This window comes from Lathyrus oleraceus, chromosome 1, assembly GCF_024323335.1.
Source record: "Lathyrus oleraceus cultivar Zhongwan6 chromosome 1, CAAS_Psat_ZW6_1.0, whole genome shotgun sequence".
Classification (NCBI taxonomy): domain Eukaryota; kingdom Viridiplantae; phylum Streptophyta; class Magnoliopsida; order Fabales; family Fabaceae; genus Lathyrus; species Lathyrus oleraceus.
Window position 1 is genome coordinate 285870036 of NC_066579.1, and position 24318 is coordinate 285894353.

A 24318-nucleotide genomic window follows, 5' to 3' on the forward strand; every position below is an offset into this window, starting at 1 on the left:
AGTCCTACGAGAAAAGAAGTTATTTGCTAAATTGTCCAAGTGCGAATTTTGGCTAGGAGAGGTAAGTTTTCTTGGTCATGTGATTTCAAGAGGTGGTGTGGCTGTTGATCCTTCTAAGATAGAAGCGGTATCTAAGTGGGAAGCTCCGAAGTCTATTGCTGAGATTCGAAGTTTTCTTGGTTTGGCTGGTTATTATAGGAAGTTCATTTAGGGATTTTCTAAGTTGGCGTTACCGTTGACGATGTTGACTAGAAAGGGGCAAGCGTTTGTTTGGGACTCAAAATGTGAAGAAGGCTTCCAAGAGCTAAAGAGAAGGTTGACTACTGCTCCTATTCTGATATTACCGAGTTCGTCGGAATCATTTGAAGTTTATTGCGATGCTTCATTGTTGGGTTTGGGTGGCGTGTTGATGCAGAATAAGCAGGTTATAGCTTATGCTTCAAGACAGCTGAGGGTTCATGAGAGGAACTATCCGACGCACGATTTAGAGTTGGCAGCTGTGGTGTTTGTTCTGAAGTTATGGAGACATTACTTGTACGGGTCAAGATTTGAGGTTTTCAGTGACCACAAAAGTTTAAAGTATTTGTTTGATCAGAAAGAGCTGAATATGAGGCAGAGAAGATGGTTAGAGTTTCTGAAGGATTATGACTTTGGGTTGAATTACCATCCGGGTAAAGCAAACGTAGTGGCTGATGCATTGAGTCGGAAATCATTACATATGTCTATGTTAATGGTTAAGGAATTGGATTTAATTGAACAGTTTAGAGACTTGAGTTTGGTGTGTGAGAGTACTCACAATAGTGTTAAATTGGGAATGTTAAAGTTGACAAGTGGTATTCTGGATGAGATCAGAGAGGGTCAGAAATCTGATATGCTTTTGGTTGATAAGTTGACTCTAGTGAATCAAGGTCAAGGTGGCGAATTCAGAGTTGATGAGAATGGTATTTTGAAGTTTGGTAGTCGGGTGTGTATTCCGGATGTTACCGAACTTAAGAAGAGTATTCTTGAGGAAGGACATCGTAGTGGTCTGAGTATTCATCCTGGAGCCACGAAGATGTATCATGATTTGAAGAAGTTATTTTGGTGGCCGGGAATGAAAAGAGAAATTGCGAGTTTTGTCTATTCTTGTTTGACTTGTCAGAAGTCAAAGATTGAGCATCAGAAGCCGTCTGGGCTAATGCAACCGTTGGCTATTCCAGAGTGGAAGTGGGATAGTATCAGTATGGATTTTGTTTCTGGTTTACCGAGGACAAGTAAGAATTTTGAAGCTATTTGGGTGATTGTTGACAGATTAACAAAGTCGGCTCATTTCATTCCGATTAGAATGGATTATCCGTTAGAAAAATTGGCTGAGTTGTATATCGAGAAGATTGTAAGTTTGCATGGTATTCCGTCGAGTATTGTTTCGGACAGAGATCCTAGATTTACATCGAAGTTCTGGGAAGGTTTGCAGAGAGCTTTGGGAACTAAGCTGAGATTGAGTTCTGCATATCATCCGCAGACTGACGGTCAGACTGAGAGGACGATTCAGTCATTAGAAGATCTTTTGAGAGCTTGTGTTTTGGAAAAAGGAGGTGGTTGGGATTGTTATTTACCGTTGATTGAGTTTACCTACAACAATAGTTTTCATTCGAGCATTGGTATGGCGCCGTTTGAAGCTTTGTATGGTAGGAGATGTCGGACACCGTTATGTTGGTGTGAGTCCGGTGAGAGTGCTGTGGTCGGACCGGAAATTGTTCAACAGACTACAGAAAAGATTAAGATGATTCAGGAGAAGATGAGGATGGCTCAGAGTCGTCAGAAGAGTTATCATGACAAGAGGAGGAAGTCACTTGAGTTTCAAGAGGGAGATCATGTGTTTCTTCGTGTTACTCCGATAACAGGTGTTGGTCGGGCTTTGAAGTCGAAGAAGTTGACACCTCGATTTATTGGTCCTTATCAGATTTTAGAGAGGATAGGAGAGGTAGCCTATCGTATCGCTTTACCGCCGTCACTTGCGAATTTGCATGAGGTTTTTCATGTGTCTCAGTTGAGGAGGTACATTCATGATCCGTCGCATGTAGTCCAAGTGGATAATGTACAGGTGAGAGATAACCTGACTGTTGAAACATCACCTATGAGGATCGAGGATCGAGAGTTGAAGCAGTTGCGGGGTAAAGAGATTGCCTTAGTGAAGGTAGCTTGGGGAGGACCAGCAGGTGGCAATGTGACTTGGGAACTGGAGAGTCAGATGAAGGAGTCCTATCCAGAGTTATTTGTTTGAGGTATGTTTTCGAGGACGAAAACTCTTTTAGTGGGGGAGAGTTGTAACACCCCAAATAAAGTAAAAGAATTATTTAATTAAGTTAATAATATATTAATAATTTAATTAAATAAATTGAATTATTGGATTATTATTATTATTTTGGAATAATAATTATTATTGGAAAATATATAAGTGGAATAAGAGAAAAGGTTTTCATTTTTGGAAAAAGTTTTTACGTGAAAACTGAGAAGCTGCAGAGAAGAGGAAAAGGGCAAAGAGCTGTAGAGCAAAGGTTGGAGAACGGAAAAGCTTGAAGCTCGAAGAGTTGCCGGATTGTTAAGGTAAGGGGGGTTTATCGTCGTTTAATGGGTATTATCGATTAACATGTAATGGGTAGTGATAAGCCGTCGTTTGACCCTAATTGGGATTTAGAATGCTGAGAAATTATGTTGAATAAGTTGTATTAAAGCTGAAATTGAATTTGTGTTTGAGTGTATTGTGAATTTCTGAGCGTATAGCTTTTTACGGAAGTTGAATCGGAGGTCCGGAAGTCCTCCAACGGCGGAAAATGCGGAAACTCTGCATTCTGCCTTGTGTTAGCGCAGGAACTGCTGTTTCGCCTGCGTTAACCGGTTAACCCAGGGTGTTAACCGGTTAACACTGTTATAGATTGTGAAAAATGTTGAGTTTTGCCTGCGTTAACCGGTTAACCTATAGCGTTAACCGGTTAACACTGTTGCGTTTTGCCTGGAAGTGTAATTTTCCTGCGTTAACCGGTTAACCTATAGCGTTAACCGGTTAACACTGTTGCAGTATGTAAAAATGGTTGATTTTTATGATGTAAGTGTAATTGGTGATTGGCCTATTGTATCCAATTGTGATAAATAAATTCGTGGAGTCTATGTTGCGAAATGTTGATGCAAATATGTTGATAAGTTGTTTTGTGGAAAATATTAAGTTGTAGGCTGATGAGCCAAAGTTGAATATAAGTTGTTTTGTTGAAAATGCTGAGTTGTGGGCTGATGAGCCAAAGTTGATTTTTAAGTTGTTGTTGCTGAAAAGTTGTTATGTTGTCGTTGTTATTATGTTGTTGAACTTTCAAGTCGTACATGCCATATACATTCATATGCATTAAGTCGGGGCTTTTGCTCACACCACGTTGGCCTGGATTGGCAAAAATTATGGGGCTTTTGCTCACACCACGTTGGCCTGGATTGGCAAAAATTATGGGGCTTTTGCTCACACCACGTTGGCCTGGATTGGCAAAAAAATTTTAAGTTGAAAGTTGAAGGCTTATGCCTTGATGCCCACTAAACTGGCAATGATTTTAAGTTGGGAGTTTTACTCCAAATGGTACCACATGCATGAAGAGTCGAGTCTCATTTGAGTTGCATTTACGTTGTGTTTGAATATGATGTTGAGTTGATTATGCTGCTACCGAATGCATGATATGATGTGGGTGATTAACGTGTGAAGTTACTTAACATAACATGATGATTTATAATATTTGTTATATCGATTGAGGAACTCACCCTTACAGTTATATTTTTCAGGTAACGAGCAGTGAGTTGAGTAGAAGCTAGTGCTTGAAGTCTAGAGTGGTTTTAGTGGGTCATGCTCTGATAGATGTAACATCGGGACGGGGTGTTTTATTTGTTGAATAAATGTTAATTTTAAGATATTACAGATGTTGAATGTTTCTATCCGCTGCGAATTTTTAAAGAAGTGTTTATGTTGGATTAAATAATGAGCATGACTGATTTTTACGGTGAATTATGTGAAGTATTATGTGACACCCTTGGTGCATGACTACTCTGATATTGATTTATATGCTGTTGTTTTAATTAAATATTTGGGGTATTTAGAAGGGTGTTACAACCTCCCTGTCCAATTTACAAGATGGATAATTGATGGGCGGTAAAGAATAATATCTAACCGAATTTGGATAATTTGACTAAGAATAATATCTAATCAATGGATAATTAATATATGAAAATTAGAATGTTTCGATGGAATTTTTATTTGAAAAAAAAAGTTAATAAGGATATAATAGTTTTTTTTCTCCAACTACTTATTTATGGAGATGCGGGGTATCGATCCCCGTACCTCTCGCATGCTAAGCGAGCGCTCTACAATCTGAGCTACATCCCCGTTTTATAATTCAGTTAGTTTTATTAAAAAAACCATATACAATGGCGAACTAAGTTTGTTCGAAGCAAATATTTCAAATAAGAACACAAACCATTCCAATAAGTAAAATTATTGAAAGAAAGACCAATGTTAGCTACGTTATCATCACATTAGTTTCCCTCCATAAAAGATATGAGCGGCGAAAAATAATATTTTTCACTATAGTCTTACAATTATGCCAAATGTTCTTCATTTCAAGGAACCAATAAATTATAACTAAACGCTAGTAAAACTAGAGATGAATCACTTTCATGCCATGGGTTGAATTAATTCTTATTCACAGTAATATTTGAGTTTCTCCAAACAATTATGCTTGAAAGGATGTACAAAAGTTCAACTTCTTAGAAAAGAAGCCTACGAAATAAACATCCATGTTTCTGAACATACATCCACATGCTGAAGAAGCACTGATTGATGAACCATTTGTATTGCCCTTTTACATCTATCAATCGGAGGCTGCCATAAAACTACTTTAAAATAGCAGGTATTTCGAGCCAGACCAAAGCCCAAAAAGAAGATTATGAAGGACCAATTATTCTCTCCTTTTAAATACTCCTCTTTCGCGCCAAAGCTGGTATGAGACTCATTTTCCCAAGATATTATTCACCTTGAGGTTTCCCATAACTAACTTGAGCGTTGTTATGCTAACCTTGAAGGTCCACCCGTTTCTCCACATCAGAGCTGCAAGCATCATCTTCCATATTATGACATACCTCTCTCATTCTTATTCCACCATTGAACATTGGCGCCGTCTATGAGAATCTACAATTGATTCCTACTAAATTTCATAATTGAATCTTTTTATTCCAGATCTCCATATATCTAAAATTACATCAAATGGAGACGATTCCAGAGATTCCAGAATTAAGACGTATCATGATACTCCTTATTGTTACCGTTGGGGAAGGTTTATTCAATCGAACTGCGTCAACTTCGAAATGAGACGCACTAACTAACGTAGAATGGAGAGATGCAAGACCGAACCCGAATTTGGTTGCGACGACCATCTTCTTTTTTCTGTTAAGGATTTTATCAATATTTTCCCTTTCCTTTGCAATAAACAAAGTTCGGTGGCGACTTTGTATTTTTTTCGTAGAGTAAGAAGTCTTCCTCGGACAATTAGAATGATGTGGTGAGCTTTCTCCCACATCTTATGCTATTGGACCTCCCTGTCCAATTTACAAGATGGATAATTGATGGGCGGTAAAGAATAATATCTAACCGAATTTGGATAATTGACTAAGAATAATATCTAATCAATGGATAATTAATATATGAAAATTAGAATGTTTCGATGGAATTTTTATTTGAAAAAAAAAGTTAATAAAGATATAATAGTTTTTTTTCTCCAACTACTTATTTATGGAGATGCGGGGTATCAATCCCGTACCTCTCGCATGCTAAGCGAGCGCTCTACCATCTGAGCTACATCCCCGTTTTATAATTCAGTTAGTTTTATTAAAAAAACCATATACAATGGCGAACTAAGTTTGTTCGAAGCAAATATTTCAAATAAGAACACAAACCATTCCAATAAGTAAAATTATTGAAAGAAAGACCAATGTTAGCTACGTTATCATCACATTAGTTTCCCTCCATAAAAGATATGAGCGGCGAAAAATTTAATATTTTTCACTATAGTCTTACAATTATGCCAAATGTTCTTCATTTCCAAGGAACCAATAAATTATAACTAAACGCTAGTAAAACTAGAGATGAATCACTTTCATGCCATGGGTTGAATTAATTCTTATTCACAGTAATATTTGAGTTTCTCCAAACAATTATGCTTGAAAGGATGTACAAAAGTTCAACTTCTTAGAAAAGAAGCCTAGGAAATAAACATCCATGTTTCTGAATATACATCCACATGCTGAAGAAGCACTGATTGATGAACCATTTGTATTGCCCTTTTTACATCTATCAATCGGAGGCTGCCATAAAACTACTTTAAAATAGCAGGTATTTCGAGCCAGACCAAAGCCCAAAAAGAAGATTATGAAGGACCAATTATTCTCTCCTTTTAAATACTCCTCTTTCGCGCCAAAGCTGGTATGAGACTCATTTTCCCAAGATATTATTCACCTTGAGGTTTCCCATAACTAACTTGAGCGTTTTTATGCTAACCTTGAAGGTCCACCCGTTTCTCCACATCAGAGCTGCAAGCATCATCTTCCATATTATGACATACCTCTCTCATTCTTATTCCACCATTGAACATTGGCGCCGTCTATGAGAATCTACAATTGATTCCTACTAAATTTCATAATTGAATCTTTTTATTCCAGATCTCCATATATCTAAAAATTACATCAAATGGAGACGATTCCAGAGATTCCAGAATTAAGACGTATCATGATACTCCTTATTGTTACCGTTGGGGAAGGTTTATTCAATCGAACTGCGTCAACTTCGAAATGAGACGCACTAACTAACGTAGAATGGAGAGATGCAAGACCGAACCCGAATTTGGTTGCGACGACCATCTTCTTTTTTCTGTTAAGGATTTTATCAATATTTTCCCTTTCCTTTGCAATAAACAAAGTTCGGTGGCGACTTTGTATTTTTTTCGTAGAGTAAGAAGTCTTCCTCGGACAATTAGAATGATGTGGTGAGCTTTCTCCCACATCTTATGCTATTGGACCTCCCTGTCCAATTTACAAGATGGATAATTGATGGGCGGTAAAGAATAATATCTAACCGAATTTGGATAATTTGACTAAGAATAATATCTAATCAATGGATAATAATATATGAAAATTAGAATGTTTCGATGGAATTTTTATTTGAAAAAAAAAGTTAATAAAGATATAATAGTTTTTTTTCTCCAACTACTTATTTATGGAGATGCGGGGTATCAATCCCCGTACCTCTCGCATGCTAAGCGAGCGCTCTACCATCTGAGCTACATCCCCGTTTTATAATTCAGTTAGTTTTATTAAAAAAACCATATACAATGGCGAACTAAGTTTGTTCGAAGCAAATATTTCAAATAAGAACACAAACCATTCCAATAAGTAAAATTATTGAAAGAAAGACCAATGTTAGCTACGTTATCATCACATTAGTTTCCCTCCATAAAAGATATGAGCGGCGAAAAATTTAATATTTTTCACTATAGTCTTACAATTATGCCAAATGTTCTTCATTTCCAAGGAACCAATAAATTATAACTAAACGCTAGTAAAACTAGAGATGAATCACTTTCATGCCATGGGTTGAATTAATTCTTATTCACAGTAATATTTGAGTTTCTCCAAACAATTATGCTTGAAAGGATGTACAAAAGTTCAACTTCTTAGAAAAGAAGCCTAGGAAATAAACATCCATGTTTCTGAACATACATCCACATGCTGAAGAAGCACTGATTGATGAACCATTTGTATTGCCCTTTTTACATCTATCAATCGGAGGCTGCCATAAAACTACTTTAAAATAGCAGGTATTTCGAGCCAGACCAAAGCCCAAAAAGAAGATTATGAAGGACCAATTATTCTCTCCTTTTAAATACTCCTCTTTCGCGCCAAAGCTGGTGTGAGACTCATTTTCCCAAGATATTATTCACCTTGAGGTTTCCCATAACTAACTTGAGCGTTGTTATGCTAACCTTGAAGGTCCACCCGTTTCTCCACATCAGAGCTGCAAGCATCATCTTCCATATTATGACATACCTCTCTCATTCTTATTCCACCATTGAACATTGGCGCCGTCTATGAGAATCTACAATTGATTCCTACTAAATTTCATAATTGAATCTTTTTATTCCAGATCTCCATATATCTAAAAATTACATCAAATGGAGACGATTCCAGAGATTCCAGAATTAAGACGTATCATGATACTCCTTATTGTTACCGTTGGGGAAGGTTTATTCAATCGAACTGCGTCAACTTCGAAATGAGACGCACTAACTAACGTAGAATGGAGAGATGCAAGACCGAACCCGAATTTGGTTGCGACGACCATCTTCTTTTTTCTGTTAAGGATTTTATCAATATTTTCCCTTTCCTTTGCAATAAACAAAGTTCGGTGGCGACTTTGTATTTTTTTCGTAGAGTAAGAAGTCTTCCTCGGACAATTAGAATGATGTGGTGAGCTTTCTCCCACATCTTATGCTATTGGACCTCCCTGTCCAATTTACAAGATGGATAATTGATGGGCGGTAAAGAATAATATCTAACCGAATTTGGATAATTTGACTAAGAATAATATCTAATCAATGGATAATTAATATATGAAAATTAGAATGTTTCGATGGAATTTTTATTTGAAAAAAAAAGTTAATAAAGATATAATAGTTTTTTTTCTCCAACTACTTATTTATGGAGATGCGGGGTATCAATCCCCGTACCTCTCGCATGCTAAGCGAGCGCTCTACCATCTGAGCTACATCCCCGTTTTATAATTCAGTTAGTTTTATTAAAAAAACCATATACAATGGCGAACTAAGTTTGTTCGAAGCAAATATTTCAAATAAGAACACAAACCATTCCAATAAGTAAAATTATTGAAAGAAAGACCAATGTTAGCTACGTTATCATCACATTAGTTTCCCTCCATAAAAGATATGAGCGGCGAAAAATTTAATATTTTTCACTATAGTCTTACAATTATGCCAAATGTTCTTCATTTCCAAGGAACCAATAAATTATAACTAAACGCTAGTAAAACTAGAGATGAATCACTTTCATGCCATGGGTTGAATTAATTCTTATTCACAGTAATATTTGAGTTTCTCCAAACAATTATGCTTGAAAGGATGTACAAAAGTTCAACTTCTTAGAAAAGAAGCCTAGGAAATAAACATCCATGTTTCTGAACATACATCCACATGCTGAAGAAGCACTGATTGATGAACCATTTGTATTGCCCTTTTTACATCTATCAATCGGAGGCTGCCATAAAACTACTTTAAAATAGCAGGTATTTCGAGCCAGACCAAAGCCCAAAAAGAAGATTATGAAGGACCAATTATTCTCTCCTTTTAAATACTCCTCTTTCGCGCCAAAGCTGGTGTGAGACTCATTTTCCCAAGATATTATTCACCTTGAGGTTTCCCATAACTAACTTGAGCGTTGTTATGCTAACCTTGAAGGTCCACCCGTTTCTCCACATCAGAGCTGCAAGCATCATCTTCCATATTATGACATACCTCTCTCATTCTTATTCCACCATTGAACATTGGCGCCGTCTATGAGAATCTACAATTGATTCCTACTAAATTTCATAATTGAATCTTTTTATTCCAGATCTCCATATATCTAAAAATTACATCAAATGGAGACGATTCCAGAGATTCCAGAATTAAGACGTATCATGATACTCCTTATTGTTACCGTTGGGGAAGGTTTATTCAATCGAACTGCGTCAACTTCGAAATGAGACGCACTAACTAACGTAGAATGGAGAGATGCAAGACCGAACCCGAATTTGGTTGCGACGACCATCTTCTTTTTTCTGTTAAGGATTTTATCAATATTTTCCCTTTCCTTTGCAATAAACAAAGTTCGGTGGCGACTTTGTATTTTTTCGTAGAGTAAGAAGTCTTCCTCGGACAATTAGAATGATGTGGTGAGCTTTCTCCCACATCTTATGCTATTGGACCTCCCTGTCCAATTTACAAGATCGGATAATTGATGGGCGGTATAAGATAATATGAATAATTTGGATAATTTGACTAAGAATAATATCTAATCAATGGATAATTAATATATGAAAATTAGAATGTTTCGATGGAATTTTTAATTGAAAAAAAAAGTTAGTAAGGATATAATAGTTTTTTTTTCTCCAACTACTTATTTATGGAGATGCGGGGTATCGATCCCCGTACCTCTCGCATGCTAAGCAAGCGCTCTACCATCTGAGCTACATCCCCGTTTTATAATTCAGTTAGTTTTATTAAAAAAACCATATACAATGGCGAACTAAGTTTGTTCAAAGCAAATATTTCAAATAAGAACACAAACCATTCCAATAAGTAAAATTATTGAAAGAAAGACCAATGTTAGCTACGTTATCATCACATTAGTTTCCCTCCATAAATAATATGAGCGGCGAAAAATTTAATATTTTTCACTATAGTCTTACAATTATGCCAAATGTTCTTCATTTCCAAGGAACCAATAAATTATAACTAAACGCTAGTAAAACTAGAGATGAATCACTTTCATGCCATGGGTTGAATTAATTCTTATTCACAGTAATATTTGAGTTTCTCCAAACAATTATGCTTGAAAGGATGTACAAAAGTTCAACTTCTTAGAAAAGAAGCCTAGGAAATAAACATCCATGTTTCTGAACATACATCCACATGCTGAAGAAGCACTGATTGATGAACCATTTGTATTGCCCTTTTTACATCTATCAATCGGAGGCTGCCATAAAACTACTTTAAAATAGCAGATATTTCGAGCCAGACCAAAGCCCAAAAAGAAGATTATGAAGGACCAATTATTCTCTCCTTTTAAATACTCCTCTTTCGCGCCAAAGCTGGTATGAGACTCATTTTCCCAAGATATTATTCACCTTGAGGTTTCCCATAACTAACTTGAGCGTCGTTATGCTAACCTTGAAGGTCCACCCGTTTCTCCACATCAGAGCTGCAAGCATCATCTTCCATATTATGACATACCTCTCTCATTCTTATTCCACCATTGAACATTGGCGCCGTCTATGAGAATCTACAATTGATTCCTACTAAATTTCATAATTGAATCTTTTTATTCCAGATCTCCATATATCTAAAAATTACATCAAATGGAGACGATTCCAGAGATTCCAGAACTAAGACGTATCATGATACTCCATATTGTTACCGTTGGGGAAGGTTTATTCAATCGAACTGCGTCAACTTCGAAATGAGACGCACTAACTAACGTAGAATGGAGAGATGCAAGACCGAACCCGAATTTGGTTGCGACGACCATCTTCTTTTTTCTGTTAAGGATTTTATCAATATTTTCCCTTTCCTTTGCAATAAACAAAGTTCGGTGGCGACTTTGTATTTTTTTCGTAGAGTAAGAAGTCTTCCTCGGACAATTAGAATGATGTGGTGAGCTTTCTCCCACATCTTATGCTATTGGACCTCCCTGTCCAATTTACAAGATGGATAATTGATGGGCGGTAAAGAATAATATCTAACCGAATTTGGATAATTTGACTAAGAATAATATCTAATCAATGGATAATTAATATATGAAAATTAGAATGTTTCGATGGAATTTTTATTTGAAAAGAAAAGTTAATAAGGATATAATAGTTTTTTTTCTCCAACTACTTATTTATGGAGATGCGGGGTATCGATCCCCGTACCTCTCGCATGCTAAGCGAGCGCTCTACCATCTGAGCTACATCCCCGTTTTATAATTCAGTTAGTTTTATTAAAAAAACCATATACAATGGCGAACTAAGTTTGTTCGAAGCAAATATTTCAAATAAGAACACAAACCATTCCAATAAGTAAAATTATTGAAAGAAAGACCAATGTTAGCTACGTTATCATCACATTAGTTTCCCTCCATAAAAGATATGAGCGGCGAAAAATTTAATATTTTTCACTATAGTCTTACAATTATGCCAAATGTTCTTCATTTCCAAGGAACCAATAAATTATAACTAAACGCTAGTAAAACTAGAGATGAATCACTTTCATGCCATGGGTTGAATTAATTCTTATTCACAGTAATATTTGAGTTTCTCCAAACAATTATGCTTGAAAGGATGTACAAAAGTTCAACTCCTTAGAAAAGAAGCCTAGGAAATAAACATCCATGTTTCTGAACATACATCCACATGCTGAAGAAGCACTGATTGATGAACCATTTGTATTGCCCTTTTTACATCTATCAATCGGAGGCTGCCATAAAACTACTTTAAAATAGCAGGTATTTCGAGCCAGACCAAAGCCCAAAAAGAAGATTATGAAGGACCAATTATTCTCTCCTTTTAAATACTCCTCTTTCGCGCCAAAGCTGGTATGAGACTCATTTTCCCAAGATATTATTCACCTTGAGGTTTCCCATAACTAACTTGAGCGTCGTTATGCTAACCTTGAAGGTCCACCCGTTTCTCCACATCAGAGCTGCAAGCATCATCTTCCATATTATGACATACCTCTCTCATTCTTATTCCACCATTGAACATTGGCGCCGTCTATGAGAATCTACAATTGATTCCTACTAAATTTCATAATTGAATCTTTTTATTCCAGATCTCCATATATCTAAAAATTACATCAAATGGAGACGATTCCAGAGATTCCAGAATTAAGACGTATCATGATACTCCTTATTGTTACCGTTGGGGAAGGTTTATTCAATCGAACTGCGTCAACTTCGAAATGAGACGAACTAACTAACGTAGAATGGAGAGATGCAAGACCGAACCCGAATTTGGTTGCGACGACCATCTTCTTTTTCTGTTAAGGATTTTATCAATATTTTCCCTTTCCTTTGCAATAAACAAAGTTCGGTGGCGACTTTGTATTTTTTTCGTAGAGTAAGAAGTCTTCCTCGGACAATTAGAATGATGTGGTGAGCTTTCTCCCACATCTTATGCTATTGGACCTCCCTGTCCAATTTACAAGATGGATAATTGATGGGCGGTAAAGAATAATATCTAACCGAATTTGGATAATTTGACTAAGAATAATATCTAATCAATGGATAATTAATATATGAAAATTAGAATGTTTCGATAGAATTTTTATTTGAAAAAAAAAGTTAATAAGGATATAATAGTTTTTTTTCTCCAACTACTTATTTATGGAGATGCGGGGTATCGATCCCCGTACCTCTCACATGCAAAGCGAGCGCTCTACCATCTGAGCTACATCCCCGTTTTATAATTCAGTTAGTTTTATTAAAAAAACCATATACAATGGCGAACTAAGTTTGTTCAAAGCAAATATTTCAAATTAGAACACAAACCATTCCAATAAGTAAAATTATTGAAAGAAAGACCAATGTTAGCTACGTTATCATCACATTAGTTTCCCTCCATAAATAATATGAGCGGCGAAAAATTTAATATTTTTCACTATAGTCTTACAATTATGCCAAATGTTCTTCATTTCCAAGGAACCAATAAATTATAACTAAACGCTAGTAAAACTAGAGATGAATCACTTTCATGCCATGGGTTGAATTAATTCTTATTCACAGTAATATTTGAGTTTCTCCAAACAATTATGCTTGAAAGGATGTACAAAAGTTCAACTTCTTAGAAAAGAAGCCTAGGAAATAAACATCCATGTTTCTGAACATACATCCACATGCTGAAGAAGCACTGATTGATGAACCATTTGTATTGCCCTTTTTACATCTATCAATCGGAGGCTGCCATAAAACTACTTTAAAATAGCAGGTATTTCGAGCCAGACCAAAGCCCAAAAAGAAGATTATGAAGGACCAATTATTCTCTCCTTTTAAATACTCCTCTTTCGCGCCAAAGCTGGTATGAGACTCATTTTCCCAAGATATTATTCACCTTGAGGTTTCCCATAACTAACTTGAGCGTCGTTATGCTAACCTTGAAGGTCCACCCGTTTCTCCACATCAGAGCTGCAAGCATCATCTTCCATATTATGACATACCTCTCTCATTCTTATTCCACCATTGAACATTGGCGCCGTCTATGAGAATCTACAATTGATTCCTAATAAATTTCATAATTGAATCTGTTTATTCCAGACCTCCATATATCTAAAAATTACATCAAATGGAGACGATTCCAGAGATTCCAGAACTAAGACGTATCATGGTACTCCATATTGTTACCGTTGGGGAAGGTTTATTCAATCGAACTGCGTCAACTTCGAAATGAGACGCACTAACTAACGTAGAATGGAGAGATGCAAGACCGAACCCGAATTTGGTTGCGACGACCATCTTCTTTTTTTGTTAAGGATTTTATCAATATTTTCCCTTTCCTTTGCAATAAACAAAGTTCGTGGAGACTTTGTATTTTTTTCGTAGAGTAAGAAGTCTTCCTCGGACAATTAGAATGATGTGGTGAGCTTTCTCCCACATCTTATGCTATTGGACCTCGCTGTCCAATTTACAAGACGGATAATTGATGGGCGGTAAAGAATAATATCTAACCGAATTTGGATAATTTGACTAAGAATAATATCTAATCAATGGATAATTAATATATGAAAATTAGAATGTTTCGATGGAATTTTTATTTGAAAAAAAAAGTTAATAAGGATATAATAGTTTTTTTTCTCCAACTACATAGTTATGGAGATGCGGGGTATCGATCCTCGTACCTCTCGCATGCTAAGCGAGCGCTCTACCATCTGAGCTACATCCCCGTTTTATAACTGAGTTAGTTTTATTAAAAAAACCATATACAATGGCGAACTAAGTTTGTTCGAAGCAAATATTTCAAATAAGAACACAAACCATTCCAATAAGTAAAATTATTGAAAGAAAAACCAATGTTAGCTACGTTATCATCACATTAGTTTCCCTCCATAAAAGATATGAGCGGCGAAAAATTTAATATTTTTCACTATAGTCTTACAATTATGCCAAATGTTCTTCATTTCCAAGGAACCAATAAATTATAACTAAACGCTAGTAAAACTAGAGATGAATCACTTTCATGCCATGGGTTGAATTAATTCTTATTCACAGTAATATTTGAGTTTCTCCAAACAATTATGCTTGAAAGGATGTACAAAAGTTCAACTTCTTAGAAAAGAAGCCTAGGAAATAAACATCCATGTTTCTGAACATACATCCACATGCTGAAGAAGCACTGATTGATGAACCATTTGTATTGCCCTTTTTACATCTATCAATCGGAGGCTGCCATAAAACTACTTTAAAATAGCAGGTATTTCGAGCCAGACCAAAGCCCAAAAAGAAGATTATGAAGGACCAATTATTCTCTCCTTTTAAATACTCCTCTTTCGCGCCAAAGCTGGTATGAGACTCATTTTCCCAAGATATTATTCACCTTGAGGTTTCCCATAACTAACTTGAGCGTCGTTATGCTAACCTTGAAGGTCCACCCGTTTCTCCACATCAGAGCTGCAAGCATCATCTTCCATATTATGACATACCTCTCTCATTCTTATTCCACCATTGAACATTGGCGCCGTCTATGAGAATCTACAATTGATTCCTACTAAATTTCATAATTGAATCTTTTTATTCCAGATCTCCATATATCTAAAAATTACATCAAATGGAGACGATTCCAGAGATTCCAGAATTAAGACGTATCATGATACTCCTTATTGTTACCGTTGGGGAAGGTTTATTCAATCGAACTGCGTCAACTTCGAAATGAGACGAACTAACTAACGTAGAATGGAGAGATGCAAGACCGAACCCGAATTTGGTTGCGACGACCATCTTCTTTTTTCTGTTAAGGATTTTATCAATATTTTCCCTTTCCTTTGCAATAAACAAAGTTCGGTGGCGACTTTGTATTTTTTTCGTAGAGTAAGAAGTCTTCCTCGGACAATTAGAATGATGTGGTGAGCTTTCTCCCACATCTTATGCTATTGGACCTCCCTGTCCAATTTACAAGATGGATAATTGATGGGCGGTAAAGAATAATATCTAACCGAATTTGGATAATTTGACTAAGAATAATATCTAATCAATGGATAATTAATATATGAAAATTAGAATGTTTCGATGGAATTTTTATTTGAAAAAAAAAGTTAATAAGGATATAATAGTTTTTTTTCTCCAACTACTTATTTATGGAGATGCGGGGTATCGATCCCCGTACCTCTCACATGCTCAGCGAGCGCTCTACCATCTGAGCTACATCCCCGTTTTATAATTCAGTTAGTTTTATTAAAAAAACCATGTACAATGGCGAACTAAGTTTGTTCAAAGCAAATATTTCAAATAAGAACACAAACCATTCCAATAAGTAAAATTATTGAAAGAAAGACCAATGTTAGCTACGTTATCATCACATTAGTTTCCCTCCATAAATAATATGAGCGGCGAAAAATTTAATATTTTTCACTATAGTCTTACAATTATGCCAAATGTTCTTCATTTCCAAGGAACCAATAAATTATAACTAAACGCTAGTAAAACTAGAGATGAATCACTTTCATGCCATGGGTTGAATTAATTCTTATTCACAGTAATATTTGAGTTTCTCCAAACAATTATGCTTGAAAGGATGTACAAAAGTTCAACTTCTTAGAAAAGAAGCCTAGGAAATAAACATCCATGTTTCTGAACATACATCCACATGCTGAAGAAGCACTGATTGATGAACCATTTGTATTGCCCTTTTTACATCTATCAATCGGAGGCTGCCATAAAACTACTTTAAAATAGCAGGTATTTCGAGCCAGACCAAAGCCCAAAAAGAAGATTATGAAGGACCAATTATTCTCTCCTTTTAAATACTCCTCTTTTGCGCCAAAGCTGGTATGAGACTCATTTTCCCAAGATATTATTCACCTTGAGGTTTCCCATAACTAACTTGAGCGTCGTTATGCTAACCTTGAAGGTCCACCCGTTTCTCCACATCAGAGCTGCAAGCATCATCTTCCATATTATGACATACCTCTCTCATTCTTATTCCACCATTGAACATTGGCGCCGTCTATGAGAATCTACAATTGATTCCTAATAAATTTCATAATTGAATCTGTTTATTCCAGACCTCCATATATCTAAAAATTACATCAAATGGAGACGATTCCAGAGATTCCAGAACTAAGACGTATCATGGTACTCCATATTGTTACCGTTGGGGAAGGTTTATTCAATCGAACTGCGTCAACTTCGAAATGAGACGCACTAACTAACGTAGAATGGAGAGATGCAAGACCGAACCCGAATTTGGTTGCGACGACCATCTTCTTTTTCTGTTAAGGATTTTATCAATATTTTCCCTTTCCTTTGCAATAAACAAAGTTCGTGGCGACTTTGTATTTTTTTCGTAGAGTAAGAAGTCTTCCTCGGACAATTAGAATTATGTGGTGAGCTTTCTCCCACATCTTATGCTATTGGACCTCGCTGTCCAATTTACAAGACGGATAATTGATGGGCGGTAAAGAATAATATCTAACCGAATTTGGATAATTTGACTAAGAATAATATCTAATCAATGGATAATTAATATATGAAAATTAGAATGTTTCGATGGAATTTTTATTTGAAAAAAAAAGTTAATAAGGATATAATAGTTTTTTTTCTCCAACTACTTAGTTATGGAGATGCGGGGTATCGATCCTCGTACCTCTCGCATGCTAAGCGAGCGCTCTACCATCTGAGCTACATCCCCGTTTTATAACTGAGTTAGTTTTATTAAAAAAACCATATACAATGGCGAACTAAGTTTGTTCGAAGCAAATATTTCAAATAAGAACACAAACCATTCCAATAAGTAAAATTATTGAAAGAAAAACCAATGTTAGCTACGTTATCATCACATTAGTTTCCCTCCATAAAAGATATGAGCGGCGAAAAATTTAATATTTTTCACTATAGTCTTACAATTATGCCAAATGTTCTTCATTTCCAAGGAACCAATAAATTATAACTAAACGCTAGTAAAACTAGAGATGAATCACTTTCATGCCATGGGTTGAATTAATTCTTATTCACAGTAATATTTGAGTTTCTCCAAACAATTATGCTTGAAAGGATGTACAAAAGTTCAACTTCTTAGAAAAGAAGCCTAGGAAATAAACATCCATGTTTCTGAACATACATCCACATGCTGAAGAAGCACTGATTGATGAACCATTTGTATTGCCCTTTTTACATCTATCAATCGGAGGCTGCCATAAAACTACTTTAAAATAGCAGGTATTTCGAGCCAGACCAAAGCCCAAAAAGAAGATTATGAAGGACCAATTATTCTCTCCTTTTAAATACTCCTCTTTTGCGCCAAAGCTGGTATGAGACTCATTTTCCCAAGATATTATTCACCTTGAGGTTTCCCATAACTAACTTGAGCGTCGTTATGCTAACCTTGAAGGTCCACCCGTTTCTCCACATCAGAGCTGCAAGCATCATCTTCCATATTATGACATACCTCTCTCATTCTTATTCCACCATTGAACATTGGCGCCGTCTATGAGAATCTACAATTGATTCCTAATAAATTTCATAATTGAATCTGTTTATTCCAGACCTCCATATATCTAAAAATTACATCAAATGGAGACGATTCCAGAGATTCCAGAACTAAGACGTATCATGGTACTCCATATTGTTACCGTTGGGGAAGGTTTATTCAATCGAACTGCGTCAACTTCGAAATGAGACGCACTAACTAACGTAGAATGGAGAGATGCAAGACCGAACCCGAATTTGGTTGCGACGACCATCTTCTTTTTTCTGTTAAGGATTTTATCAATATTTTCCCTTTCCTTTGCAATAAACAAAGTTCGTGGCGACTTTGTATTTTTTTCGTAGAGTAAGAAGTCTTCCTCGGACAATTAGAATTATGTGGTGAGCTTTCTCCCACATCTTATGCTATTGGACCTCGCTGTCCAATTTACAAGACGGATAATTGATGGGCGGTAAAGAATAATATCTAACCGAATTTGGATAATTTGACTAAGAATAATATCTAATCAATGGATAATTAATATATGAAAATTAGAATGTTTCGATGGAATTTTTATTTGAAAAAAAAAAGTTAATAAGGATATAATAGTTTTTTTTCTCCAACTACTTAGTTATGGAGATGCGGGGTATCGATCCTCGTACCTCTCGCATGCTAAGCGAGCGCTCTACCATCTGAGCTACATCCCCGTTTTATAACTGAGTTAGTTTTATTAAAAAAACCATATACAATGGCGAACTAAGTTTGTTCGAAGCAAATATTTCAAATAAGAACACAAACCATTCCAATAAGTAAAATTATTGAAAGAAAAACCAATGTTAGCTACGTTATCATCACATTAGTTTCCCTCCATAAAAGATATGAGCGGCGAAAAATTTAATATTTTTCACTATAGTCTTACAATTATGCCAAATGTTCTTCATTTCCAAGGAACCAATAAATTATAACTAAACGCTAGTAAAACTAGAGATGAATCACTTTCATGCCATGGGTTGAATTAATTCTTATTCACAGTAATATTTGAGTTTCTCCAAACAATTATGCTTGAAAGGATGTACAAAAGTTCAACTTCTTAGAAAAGAAGCCTAGGAAATAAACATCCATGTTTCAGAACATACATCCACATGCTGAAGAAGCACTGATTGATGAACCATTTGTATTGCCCTTTTTACATCTATCAATCGGAGGCTGCCATAAAACTACTTTAAAATAGCAGGTATTTCGAGCCAGACCAAAGCCCAAAAAGAAGATTATGAAGGACCAATTATTCTCTCCTTTTAAATACTCCTCTTTCGCGCCAAAGCTGGTATGAGACTCATTTTCCCAAGATATTATTCACCTTGAGGTTTCCCATAACTAACTTGAGCGTTGTTATGCTAACCTTGAAGGTCCACCCGTTTCTCCACATCAGAGCTGCAAGCATCATCTTCCATATTATGACATACCTCTCTCATTCTTATTCCACCATTGAACATTGGCGCCGTCTATGAGAATCTACAATTGATTCCTACTAAATTTCATAATTGAATCTTTTTATTCCAGATCTCCATATATCTAAAAATTACATCAAATGGAGACGATTCCAGAGATTCCAGAACTAAGACGTATCATGATACTCCTTATTGTTACCGTTGGGGATGGTTTATTCAATCGAACTGCGTCAACTTCGAAATGAGACGCACTAACTAACGTAGAATGGAGAGATGCAAGACCGAACCCGAATTTGGTTGCGACGACCATCTTCTTTTTTCTGTTAAGGATTTTATCAATATTTTCCCTTTCCTTTGCAATAAACAAAGTTCGGTGGCGACTTTGTATTTTTTTCGTAGAGTAAGAAGTCTTCCTCGGACAATTAGAATGATGTGGTGAGCTTTCTCCCACATTTTATGCTACTGGACCTCCCTGTCCAATTTACAAGACGGATAATTGATGGGCGGTAAAGAAATAATCTAATCGAATTTGGATAATTTGACTAAGAATAATATCTAATCAATGGATAATTAATATATGAAAATTAGAATGTTTCGATCAGTCAAATATTATTTCATACTCTTTCACACTCATCATAATATCTAATCAATGGATAATTAATATATGAAAATTAGAATGTTTCGATCAGTCAAATATTATTTCATACTCTTTCACACTCATCATAAGTGTCCTCTTTTAATTTTGCAACATTTTAAAGATAATGATCAGTTATGTTCATTACGATGATATAATTTCCTTAAAAATTACAGTTAATGGAATTTTTATTTGAAAAATAAAGTTAATAAGGATAAAATAGTTTTTTTTCTCCAACTACTTATTTAAAGAGATGCAGGGTATTGATCCCCGTACCTCTCGCATGCTAAGCGAGCGCTCTACCATCTGAGCTACATCCCCATTTTATAACTCAGTTAGTTTTATTAAAAAAACCATATACAATGGCGAACTAAGTTTGTTCGAAGCAAATATTTCAAATAAGAACACAAACCATTCCAATAAGTACAATTATTGAAAGAAAGACCAATGTTAGCTACGTTATCATCACATTAGTTTCCCTCCATAAAAGATATGAGCGGCGAAAAATTTAATATTTTTCACTACAGTCTTACAATTATGCCAAATGTTCTTCATTTCCAAGGAACCAATAAATTATAACTAAACGCTAGTAAAACTAGAGATGAATCACTTTCATGCCATGGGTTGAATTAATTCTTATTCACAGTAATATTTGAGTTTCTCCAAACAATTATGCTTGAAAGGATGTACAAAAGTTCAACTTCTTAGAAAAGAAGCCTAGGAAAAAACATCCATGTTTCTGAACATACATCCACATGTTGAAGAAGCACTGATTGATGAACCATTTGTATTGCCCTTTTTACATCTATCAATCGGAGGCTGCCATAAAACTACTTTAAAATAGCAGGTATTTCGAGCCAGACCAAAGCCCAAAAAGAAGATTATGAAGGACCAATTATTCTCTCCTTTTAAATACTCCTCTTTCGCGCCAAAGCTGGTATGAGACTCATTTTCCCAAGATATTATTCACCTTGAGGTTTCCCATAACTAACTTGAGCGTTGTTATGCTAACCTTGAAGATCCACCTGTTTCTCCACATCAGAGCTGCAAGCATCATCTTCCATATTATGACATACCTCTCTCATTCTTATTCCACCATTGAACATTGGCGCCGTCTATGAGAATCTACAATTGATTCCTACTAAATTTCATCATTGAATCTTTTTATTCCAGATCTCCATACATCTAAAAATTACATCAAATGGAGACGATTCCAGAGATTCCTGAACTAAGACGTATCATGATACTCCTGATTGTTACCGTTGGGGAAGGTTCATTCAATCGAACTGCGTCAACTTCGAAATGAGACGCACTCACTAACGTAGAATAGAGAGATGCAAGACCGAACCCGAATTTGGTTGCGACGACCATCTTCTTTTTTCTGCTAAGGATTTTATCAATATTTTCCCTTTCCTTTGCAATAAACGAAGTTCAGTGGCGACTTTGTATTTTTTTCGTAGAGTAAGAAGTCTTCCTCGGACAATTAGAATGATGTGGTGAGCTTTCTCCCACATCTTATGCTATTGGACCTCCCTGTCCAATTTACAAGATGGATAATTGATGGGCGGTAAAGAATAATATCTAACCGAATTTGGATAATTTGACTAAGAATAATATCTAATCAATTGATAATTAATATATGAAAATTAGAATGTTTCGATCAGTCAAATATTAATTCATACTCTCTCAGAGTCATCATAAATGCCCTCTTTTAATTTTGCAACATTTTTAAGATAATGATCAGTTATGTTCATTACGATGATATAATTTCCTTAAAAATTACAGTTAATGGAATTTTTATTTGAAAATAAAATTTAATAAGGATATAATAGTTTTTTTTCTCCAACTACTTATTTATGGAGATGCGGGGTATCGATCCCCGTACCTCTCGCATGCTAAGCGAGCGCTCTACCATCTGAGCTACATCCCCATTTTATAACTCGGTTAGTTTTATAAAAAAAACCATATACAATGGCGAACTAAGTTTGTTCGAAGCAAATATTTCAAATAAGAACACAAACCATTCCAATAAGTAAAATTATTGAAAGAAAGACCAATGTTTGCTACGTTATCATCACATTAGTTTCCCTCCATAAAAGATATGAGCGGCGAAAAATTTAATATTTTTCACTATAGTTTTACAATTATGCCAAATGTTCTTCATTTCCAAGGAACCAATAAATAATAACTAAAAGCTAGTAAAACTAGAGATGAATCACTTTCATGCCATGGGTTGAATTAATTCTTATTCACAGTAATATTTGAGTTTCTCCAAACAATTATGCTTGAAAGGATGTACAAAAGTTCAACTTCTTAGAAAAGAAGCCTAGGAAATAAACATCCATGTTTCTGAACATACATCCACATGCTGAAGAAGCACTGATTGATGAACCATTTGTATTACCCTTTTTACATCTATCAATCGGAGGTTGCCATAAAACTACTTTAAAATAGCAGATAATTCGAGCCAGACCAAAGCCCAAAAAGAAGATTATGAAGGACCAATTATTCTCTCCTTTTAAATACTCCTCTTTCGCGCCAAAGCTGGTATGAGACACATTTTACCAAGATATTATTCACCTTGAGGTTTCCCACAACTAACTTGAGCGTTGTTATGCTAACCTTGAAGGTCCACCCGTTTCTCCACATCAGAGCTGCAAGCATCATCTTCCATATTATGACATGCCTCTCTCATTCTTATTCCACCATTGAACATTGTCGCCGTCTATCAGAATCTACAATTGATTCCTACTAAATTTCATAATTGAATCTTTTTATTTGAGATCTCCATATATCTAAAAATTACATCAAATGGAGACGATTCCAGAGAGTCCTGAACTAAGACGTATCATGATACTCCTTATTGTTACCGTTGGGGAAGGTTTATTCAATCGAACTGCGTCAACTTCGAAATGAGGCGCACTCACTAACGTTGAATGGAGAGATGCAAGACCGAACCCGATTTTGGTTGCGACGACCATCTTCTTTTTTCTGTTAAGGATTTTATCAATATTTTCCCTTTCCTTTGCAATAAAAAAGTTTGGTGGCAACTTTGTATTTTTTTCGTAGAGTAAGAAGTCTTCCTCGGACAATTAGAATGATGTGGTGAGCTTTCTCCCACATCTTATGCTATTGGACCTCCCTATCCAATTTACAAGATGGATAATCAATGGGCGGTAAAGAATAATATCTAACCGAATTTGGATAATTTGACTAAGAATAATATCTAATAGATGGATAATTAATAATTGAAAATTAGAATGTTTCGATCAGTCAAATATTAATTCATACTCTCTCACACTCATCATAATTTAAAGATAATGATCAGTTATGTTCATTACGATGATATAATTTCCTTAAAAATTACAGTTAATGGAATTTTTATTTTAAAAAAAAAGTTAATAGGGATATAATAGTTTTTTTCTCCAATTACTTATTTATGGAGATGCGGGGTATTGATGTTGGAGAATTGCCATCGAAGGCGCAGCGGAATTTAAAAATTTCTCCATTTAGTGATCCTTACGAATGAGCATGATCAGTGATAGAATCGTTACCTCTTGTGGTGATTCAAACCTTTGGTGCAGATCTCTGATAATGATCAAAACCTTTGTAACAGATCCACGGGGCGATCACGAACGTTGAACGATGACAACGTCTCTACTCAGTCCACACGAACGGATTCCTTCAATCGCAGTGCTAGCTGTTATGAATGAAGGCTTTGAGTGAGAGAAAGAGGGAAACAAAATTCCAAG

At 35.6% G+C, this 24318-nt stretch overlaps 9 non-coding genes across 9 annotated transcripts; all 9 read right to left on the bottom strand.

Moving 5' to 3' along the window:
• Positions 1-7277: 7277 nt before the first annotated feature.
• TRNAA-AGC (transfer RNA alanine (anticodon AGC)) lies at positions 7278-7350 on the bottom strand. Its single transcript has one exon. It is a non-coding gene; the product is annotated as a tRNA-Ala (tRNA).
• A 1408-nt stretch (positions 7351-8758) lies between these two features.
• On the bottom strand, positions 8759-8831 carry TRNAA-AGC (transfer RNA alanine (anticodon AGC)). The gene has a single exon. It is a non-coding gene; the product is annotated as a tRNA-Ala (tRNA).
• A 1406-nt stretch (positions 8832-10237) lies between these two features.
• TRNAA-AGC (transfer RNA alanine (anticodon AGC)) lies at positions 10238-10310 on the bottom strand. The gene has a single exon. It is a non-coding gene; the product is annotated as a tRNA-Ala (tRNA).
• A 1408-nt stretch (positions 10311-11718) lies between these two features.
• On the bottom strand, positions 11719-11791 carry TRNAA-AGC (transfer RNA alanine (anticodon AGC)). The gene has a single exon. It is a non-coding gene; the product is annotated as a tRNA-Ala (tRNA).
• Positions 11792-13198: 1407 nt separating this feature from the next.
• Positions 13199-13271, bottom strand: TRNAA-UGC (transfer RNA alanine (anticodon UGC)). Its single transcript has one exon. It is a non-coding gene; the product is annotated as a tRNA-Ala (tRNA).
• A 1406-nt stretch (positions 13272-14677) lies between these two features.
• TRNAA-AGC (transfer RNA alanine (anticodon AGC)) lies at positions 14678-14750 on the bottom strand. The gene has a single exon. It is a non-coding gene; the product is annotated as a tRNA-Ala (tRNA).
• Positions 14751-17637: 2887 nt separating this feature from the next.
• Positions 17638-17710, bottom strand: TRNAA-AGC (transfer RNA alanine (anticodon AGC)). Its single transcript has one exon. It is a non-coding gene; the product is annotated as a tRNA-Ala (tRNA).
• Positions 17711-19118: 1408 nt separating this feature from the next.
• On the bottom strand, positions 19119-19191 carry TRNAA-AGC (transfer RNA alanine (anticodon AGC)). Its single transcript has one exon. It is a non-coding gene; the product is annotated as a tRNA-Ala (tRNA).
• A 3232-nt stretch (positions 19192-22423) lies between these two features.
• Positions 22424-22496, bottom strand: TRNAA-AGC (transfer RNA alanine (anticodon AGC)). The gene has a single exon. It is a non-coding gene; the product is annotated as a tRNA-Ala (tRNA).
• Positions 22497-24318: the final 1822 nt, after the last annotated feature.